We start from the raw sequence: 8,442 nt of genomic DNA, 5'->3' as shown, positions 1-8,442 counted from the left end.
AGCCAACACCAGGGAAATGTCTAGTAGAGTCAAGGCAGCATGGCTGCTGCCAGGACCCTAGAACTGCAGGGCCACTGGTAATGTGTGACACAGGCATGGAAAAGCCATAGGCACCAGCATGGCCCACTGGTCTAGGCCTGGCAGAGCTGTGGGAGTGGGGCCGCCTGAAGCTCTGGGGGCCCAGAGGCCCAGTTGTGCCCAGGATGCAGGACTTGGAGTCAAAGAAGATTATTTTGGAGCTTTGAGACAAAATGTCTGCCCGGCTGGGTTTCTGACTTGTTTGGGTCCTTTTTCTCCTTTTTATGGTCTATTCCTCCCTTTTGGAATGGGAAAGTATACCCAATGTTTGTTCCACCATTGTATCTTGGAAGTAGATAATGTGTTTTTGATTTTTACAGGTTCACAACTGGAAGGACTTTTGCTTTTGGTCTCAGATGAGATTTTGGACTTTGGACTTTTAAGTTGGTGCTGGAACAAGTTAAGACTTTTGGGACAGTTGGGATAGAATAATTGTATTTTGTATGTGAGAGGAACATGAATTTTGGGGGGCCAGGGGTAGAATGATGGAGTTTAGATATGTTGTCACCTCCAAAACTCATGTGGAAATTTGATCCCCAGTGCGGCAGTGTTGGAAACTGATTGAGTCATGGGGGCAGATCCCTCATGAATGGATTAATGCTCTCCCTAGGTGGAGGGAGTAGTGAGTGAGTTCTCACTCTATTAGTTCCCATGAGAGTTGGTTGTTAATAGACCCTGGCACCTTCTCTCCCTCTTGCTTCCTCTCACCATGTGATCTGCCTGTACCCACCAGCTGCCTGCTGCTTTCCGCTACGAGTAGAAGCAGCCTGAGGCCCGTGCCAGATGCAGCTGTCCCAGAATTGAGCCAAATAAACCTCTGTTCTTTATAAATTTCCCAGTCTCAAGTATTTCTGTTATAGCAACACAAATGGACTAATACAACTTCTTAAAGAGACCACACCCCAAATCCACTACCCTGCCTCCCACCCATATTTCAATCCATTTGTGATCTATTTCTGCTCCCATAGGTCCATTAAAACTGTTTCTCAATGAACTCCTTGGTTGCTAAATCCAATGGACACCTTTCAATCCTTGGCTTTTAAATTTCTCAGTAGAATCCTTTTTAGTTGACAAAAATACTTTTGTTGGCTTTTATATTCCTTGGAACCAAAGCCTTACAGGGCTTGGTGGAGTTCCTGGCATATAAACAAATCTCAATTTGGAGAAGGATCAAATTGACCTAAAATGGAAAATAGGTAGATGCCAAATGCTGAAGACTTTAAAGGCTGAGCTGTAGGGATTTGTTTGTATTCTGCAGGCTGTGATAATCTTGAAAGGTTTTTTGAGCAGGCAAATAGCAATATCACATGTTTGGGGAAGTAAACTCTGGAGCAGGGATGGTTTGAAACAGTGGTTTGCAAAGTGCTGTGCAGACCAACAGCACTGGCATCACCTGGGAGTTTGTTAGATGAAAAATTCTTGGGTCCCTCCCTTGACCTATTGATTCAGAAACTCTGAAGGTGCAGCCCACTAAGTGTATATTTGTTTGATGAAACTCAAAATTAGAGAACCACCAGTTTGGAGGAGAAATGGAGACAGAGCAAATGCGAGATATCAAAATCTTTGAAATAGAGTCATGGAGGTGGGGTGCAGGGTGGGGCATGTGGTGAGAATGTGTAGAAATCAGTCACTGGATGAGGTGTATAGGCATTCTTTCAGGTAACTACTGATTTTCTTTTAGAGGACATGCAATCTTGGTGCTGCCTCTGAAGTCTCTCGTTTGCTCATTCATTCAACAGACACTTACTGCACTGGGGGTCAGTTAATATTGCCAGGGAGAACAAAGTTGTTGGGAAAATAGAATAGTTTCATCAGGGCCCTTGCCTTGGGTCCAGTTGGGTGTAGTTCAGCACATCCTTTGTCAGCAAATTGTGTGTGTGTGTGTGTGTGTGTGTGTAGTTAGTGTGCATGCACGCCAATGTATCTTTTTAGTTTTGTTGCTATTCTTGTGTTCTTCAGAGAGTAGTTTTAGTGAAGAAGGCAGGTGGGCTTCTGCCTTGGGCGTCTGTTCCATACGGCTGTGCTTTTCAACCTACAGCTTTCAGACTGGCTTGCCGGTTACCTAGCTCACAGACCTGCGTGTGGAGGGTCTGGTGACCCAGCCTAGCATGTGGAGGGTTTGTGACCCAGTCTGTGAATGGGCTTGAGGGGTCTGTGAGCTCCATACCCAGCCCTAGCTCTGCAATTGGCCCAGTCAGTGCAGGATTACTGGTGGGTAAAAGAGCCTGACAACTAGCATGGTTGTGTAGCTAGACAATTGGCATCACAAACAGGATTCTGAGCAGGTACAGGAGCCGAAAGCCTGTGGAAGGAGGAGGAAATGTGGCTACTTTTGAATATGCTCTGCCCTATGGCCACCTTCCTGTTGACCAGGATCTGGTTGCTGCACACTGTACTGCAAAGCAGCATAGACCAGGTACTACAACACAAAACCCCTTGGGAGGGGGAGGAAATGTGGCTATCCTTGAGCATGTGGTGCCTGGTGGCCACTTTTCTGTTGACCAGAGCCAGGCTGCTGATCACTATGCTGCAAACTGATCGAGATTTGCAGCAGAAAGCAGAGTCGTTGGAAGCAAGGATGATTAATTATCCTGGAGGGTGACATGCAGCGACTGGCCACTCCTGCCTCTCACACCAGGGAAGACGACCAACACAGTGGTGAGTTGGGGAAAACTGTGTGTCTCCAGAAACAACTTCTTGTGCACAAGAAATTGAGACAGTAAAGCAGCAGAAAAAGGGAGAGCCCCTGGCTGCTGCAACTATGAGATCTAGGGGTGGATGGTATACCGTGCTCTAGAGATGATATAGTAAACACATGTTGCATTTGTCTGAAGGCAAAAGGTTTGGAGGGTGCCACTTAAATCTGATGGTCAGCTGAGTACCGCATAAACCCGAGAAAAGAGCACCACGTTAGCTGTAGCGTTACAACAGTCCAAACCCAAAGCTGAAGTTATGATCATCACTGTTTCTATTTGACCGCTCCCTCCAAGATCTTCATAGATATAAACTGTGAGAACTTTCAGTTATTAATGGCAGACAGAAGTTCTACAAAATTACTGCTCCTGTGAACAAGAAACAATTTTAATAGGAAAACCGACATCTGCATTATCAAGATGTTTAATTTTTCTTCAGAAACTTCTTGCCAGTTTCGGCTGACACAATAGGCAGTTCATGTGGTCCTGAGGGATAGTTTACATGTGCAGTAGCTCTAAGTGGTTCTCTTTTAGAACCAATTTCATAAGATCTCAGAGTTGGAGAGCACTGGACATAGATTTAGTGGATGAGGTTAAGTGTAATGGAGTTTTCAGTTGCAAGTAAGGGAAATCAACTAGTTGATTTAGGCTGAAAAGGAATTTGCTCAATGGATAGAGATTGCTCAGAAGGCTGGAAAGCCAGGCAGGAACAAAGGCGATTAACCAGCTAGTAGGTTCATAGTCAAATTTACACAGAGCAATGGCTACTCAATACTAGATGACAGGGGCTTACCTGTTGCAAATTACACCCCAATTTAAAAAACTGCACAAATATCCAGTAAAGTCACAGAACTCTTATTTCTTGCCTTTGGACTCTTGGGACAGAGGGAATATTAACTTACATATCAAAGGTAAGATTCTCACAAGAAACTAAGATTGTCAGATAGGTAATTCTAAGTAGAGGTTGAGCATCTTAAATCTGAAAATCCCCAATCCAGAATGCTCCCAAATCTGAAACTTTTTGAGCTCTGACATGATGCTCAAACGAAATGCTCATTGGAGCACCTTAGATCTTGAATTTTCAGATTTGGGATGTTCAACCGGTATGTATTTGCATATATTCCAAAATCTGAAAAAAATCCCGAATCCCAAATACTTCTGGTCCCTCCCAGGTATTTCGGATAAGGGATACTCAATTTGTAAAGACTCCCTAAGCCTACAAAACAAAACCCTTAATATAAGTCAACCATTTTAAAAAATATAGGTACTCTTAACAAACATCCACTGAAGCTAGCAGATAACAAAATATTTATTTTATTGTTGTAAAATAAAAAATTGTAGACAAGCATATAGTTATAGTTTCAAAGCAGAGCAATACAAATATATAAATTATTGCAGTTTTCAAAGAAAATATAAGAGCCAAATAACATCTAAATAAACATTTGAAATAAACTTGGTTTTTACCACGGCAGTTTCATTTTCTCCCAAATGTCTTAGCACAATTTTGTAAAATAAATGTCTAACATCAAAGAGAGATTAAATTCAATGACCATGGTATATGCTACTTAGATTTAAAGCAAGTTTAAAACACACACACACACACTATAAAAGTAGGAACAGCATTTAACTAAAGTCATTACTGAACACTTTCCAAACTGCCTCTTTTAGAGGCAGTAGGATAGAAAAAAAAACACTAGACATGTTTGAAAAACACAAAAAACACAATTTCCTAGAATTCCTTTTGCTTTAAGTGCAGTTGAGGGCAGTTCAACTAACACTTTTTTTGGGGAAAGGGCAAGACTCATCTCCATGATTTTTTAATTTTAGTAAGTTTAAAATTATGTAACAATTCAATATTACCAAAGTGCATTAGTAATGTGGGCTCTTTTAAATTAAAAATAGGGAAAATATATTTTACAAACTAGGTGTTGAAAAAAATCTTAATGCTAGAGACTTGCTATATTGTTCATATCAAGGTAACCATAGCCAGAAGTTCCTTAATAGGTTAGAGCTGCACCCTAACAAAGGCAATGTGAAAAGATGAAGTAAAATAAAATACCGGGATGCAAGACATAGCCTTGATATTCCAAACACAGCGTTAAATTTCTCTTCTAAAATACCTTTGTCTTTTACCTTACTATTCTGATAAATGAACTCTCTTCCACCCATCATCACAAAACTTAACTTGGCAAGAATAACCTGTTCAGGGTTTTATCTCTGATTTTTGCTACAAATTTCCTCAAATAATTATTCCCACAACCTAGTTAAAAAGGCAAACACTGAAATGAAATCAATTATCTATGCTTTACAGCCACATCTGAACAAAAGTTATTTAGAAAATTTTGTAGGGTATTAAACTTCTTAATAAGTACTTAAAAATACACAAATGTCTTACTTTAGTATAAGCAATGACAACATGTCAGTAAATGAACTGGCATAAGTCAGAAAAAATAGCACTATAGGAACTTTACACTGTACCATTTAAAAGTTTTCATGTATACGTAACCAACCTACTTTCACAGTCACTATCCTGAACCTCCTAATAAGCTACACAAATAATTTATTCTTTAAAAATTCCTACCTAAGTTTACAGCATATACATTTTGTATTACTTTTTACAATGTTAATAGTGAAAGCAAATTTCTTCCAAAACAAAACCAAACCAAAACTAGTAAACATCAATACATGCAAATAGACCCAAAAAATGTACTTAAAAAAAAAAAAAAACTAGCAAAAATTGACTGACAAGTCTCAACAGTGTAACCACTAAGGTTAAAAAATACATAAACAAGAAAAGAAAGCACTTTAAACCATTTTCAGTGGTAAAGAATATGGCAAAAGAAAAAACAGAAATCAATCTCAAGATGCCTGTCAGGATGGCAATAAAACAGACTATATTTTGACTATATTTTGAAATCACTTTACAACATGAACATGATATTTTAAAAATAATCTTTAAATGTATATAAAAATGGGCACTTTGTGGTGAAATGAACATATATGTTGAAAGACTAAGAATATCTCTTTGCTCCAACATTGTGCATAAGAAACTACATGATGGAACAAAACACTACTGTGCTGCCTGAATATTCTATTAGTGGTGTCTTGAGTGCATGCATATTTTAAGACTAATTTAGATATTAATACTAGCATCAAAGGATGACAATATCAAGTAAACAATTGATTTTAAGCTTAATTATAAGCTGAACAGACTTAAAAACTTTAATCTTTAAAGAGAAAAATCACGTGATCAATATCGCTTTGACTTCTGATTTTTTTAAACTCAATTTAACTTGTCTATCAAGAAATCTAATGTGAAAAAATTGGTCTAATTTAATTCTCCTTAATCATATAAGCTCGGTAATGGCTGTCTGGCAGTGTGTCTTTTGCCACTGCTGAAACTGATGCTATACATAAAATTTTTTTCTAAACTTCCTTAAAAAATACTGGATAGAAGAACAGCTAAATACAGAAACCACTGTTTGTGATATTTCATGTTCTCTCAAGTTAAAACTCAACTCTTATCTCTGATCCTTAATTTTTGCATATATAGTAATTGCATATTCAACCAAGAAACCTAACATAGGAATATATAGTAAGTTTACCAAATATTTAGACAGACTGCTGGGCAAAAATATAGTTGTCCCTCGGTATCCATGGCAGGGGGTAGGAGAGATCGGTTCCAGGACTCCTGGGGGTTAGCAAATTTGTGTATGTTAAACCCCACAGTCAGTCCTGCAGTACCCCTGGACACGAACAGTTGGCTGTCCCTGTACATGGTTTCTGCATCCCAAGAATGCTGTATTTTTGATCCATGGTTGAAAAAAATCCATGTTTAAGTGGACCTGAGCAGTTCAAACCCGTGTTGTTCAAGTGTCCACTGTACGTCAACAAAAATTCTTTTTCTAGAAATTCATCCGAATAAGTACTAATGTGAGTACAGCACCGCACGTATTTTTTAAGAGCACCTTTCCTTTGAAGAGCTTAAGTAGAAATATCTAAATGAAATAAATCAGAGTCCCCAATTAAGACCTTAGTATATGTACAATCCCACCCAATTGTTCCAAAGTCATTAGTAAAGCTACATATTTGCCAAAAAACTCTTTGAGAGATAACCTAACACATTCTTTGGATAACACTGTTGCATTCAGGACTGTACCATATGGCTCGTATGCTGGAAATATGCTACTCCTGATATCAAATGTAACATATCCCAAACTTTTATGACTGTCCCTAAGTCATCTAAACAGAACTCCAAATGTGTGCAAGCATATTAGCTGGTAACATTCTTAATGAATTATGCCAAAAGAGAGTAAAGTCAAATTTGGAAATGTAACCATAACAACTAAAAACTAAGATACTGGCATAATCAGGAAATGTTTTTATCCAACTTGTAAATTTGGATATTTTCATATTGCACACATTCAATTTAAAGCTTATCAAAGCTAAGGCAACACACCCATCCCCACTCCCTGGATTTTAAATTCATTTTGTATGACTCAAAGAATTGAGAAAAATTGAAAGGATCTTTCAAAAGCTCCCTGCAAAAAGCTTGACAGTTTTGTCATACTTCAAAAAAAAACTAAAACATCAATGGAGTAACAATTAATACCCTCAGGCCAATTTAACACATCTTATCATTACAAAAAGTTGCTTTCAACTAGATTACAGCATTTCTTTACTTAAATACTGTTTGTGTTCCAGACTAAAATCTGACCCAAGCCAGGGTTGGCTGCCGAATTTAAGGCAGAAGTCATTCATGTCTTTCTGAATGACACCACCAAGTTAATGGGTTTTATTCTAGTTTCTTTCAAGGCAAAGGATCTACCTCATAAATACATTCTAAGCACCATTTGAAAACATAATTTAGAGCCTATTTTAATTCTGCATTGGTTATAGCTTTAATATAATACATTATTAAAACTTATGTAACTGCTTGAGACAATTTATTAAAGAACTCTTTGGAAACACCACAGGCAATTTATAAGAATACTTTAAACATGGGCTTATTTTTTCGAATTAGGAGTTTTGTTTTTCTTGTGTCAAGCAATCTTCCCCTTCCCTTCAAATTCTAAAGTTTAGAAAAATACCTCCCAATGCTTTTTTGAGCATTAATTTCAATGATGTTAATAACAGAATTTGGACAGTTTAAGGACTCATTTACCCAAAGTGGCACAGAAAATAATTTTAAATTTTTTCAAAGATGCAACAATTTCACAGAACGTTTAATTTGAAGATAGATATTACATTTGACTTGGAAGTGAGGCTTGACTGACTCTGTCCAAATTCTAACACATCAAGGTCATTGAAATGAAAGTAATAATGAATGAAGTAGAGGAGGGTTTCGCTTATATGGAGACAGTTGACATACAAATACTAGGTTAGCATTTTCTTCCTGAACTAATTCAGAACTGCTTTTGTTAGAAAAAAATAATGTATTTCATTTACGTGGATACTTGCTTTAAAAAATTAATTCCTTTTTCATAAGAGTTACTAGAAGTTAAAACAACCCAACTAGATCAATTTCTACTCCAAAATACGTTTATCTTTGAAAAGCAAGATAATAGCTGTAAAAACACTGTATTAAGATAATAAAATGCAGTGATCTGAAAATGGGTGAACTTATTCACACATGAAAGTGTAAATATAATATACAGAGCCACTCAAATAT

This window comes from Galeopterus variegatus, unplaced genomic scaffold (assembly GCF_000696425.1).
Source record: "Galeopterus variegatus unplaced genomic scaffold, G_variegatus-3.0.2 Scaffold2038, whole genome shotgun sequence".
Lineage (NCBI taxonomy): Eukaryota > Metazoa > Chordata > Mammalia > Dermoptera > Cynocephalidae > Galeopterus > Galeopterus variegatus.
The sequence above is the reverse complement of the archived record's forward strand: the minus strand, read 5'-3'. Positions refer to the sequence as shown.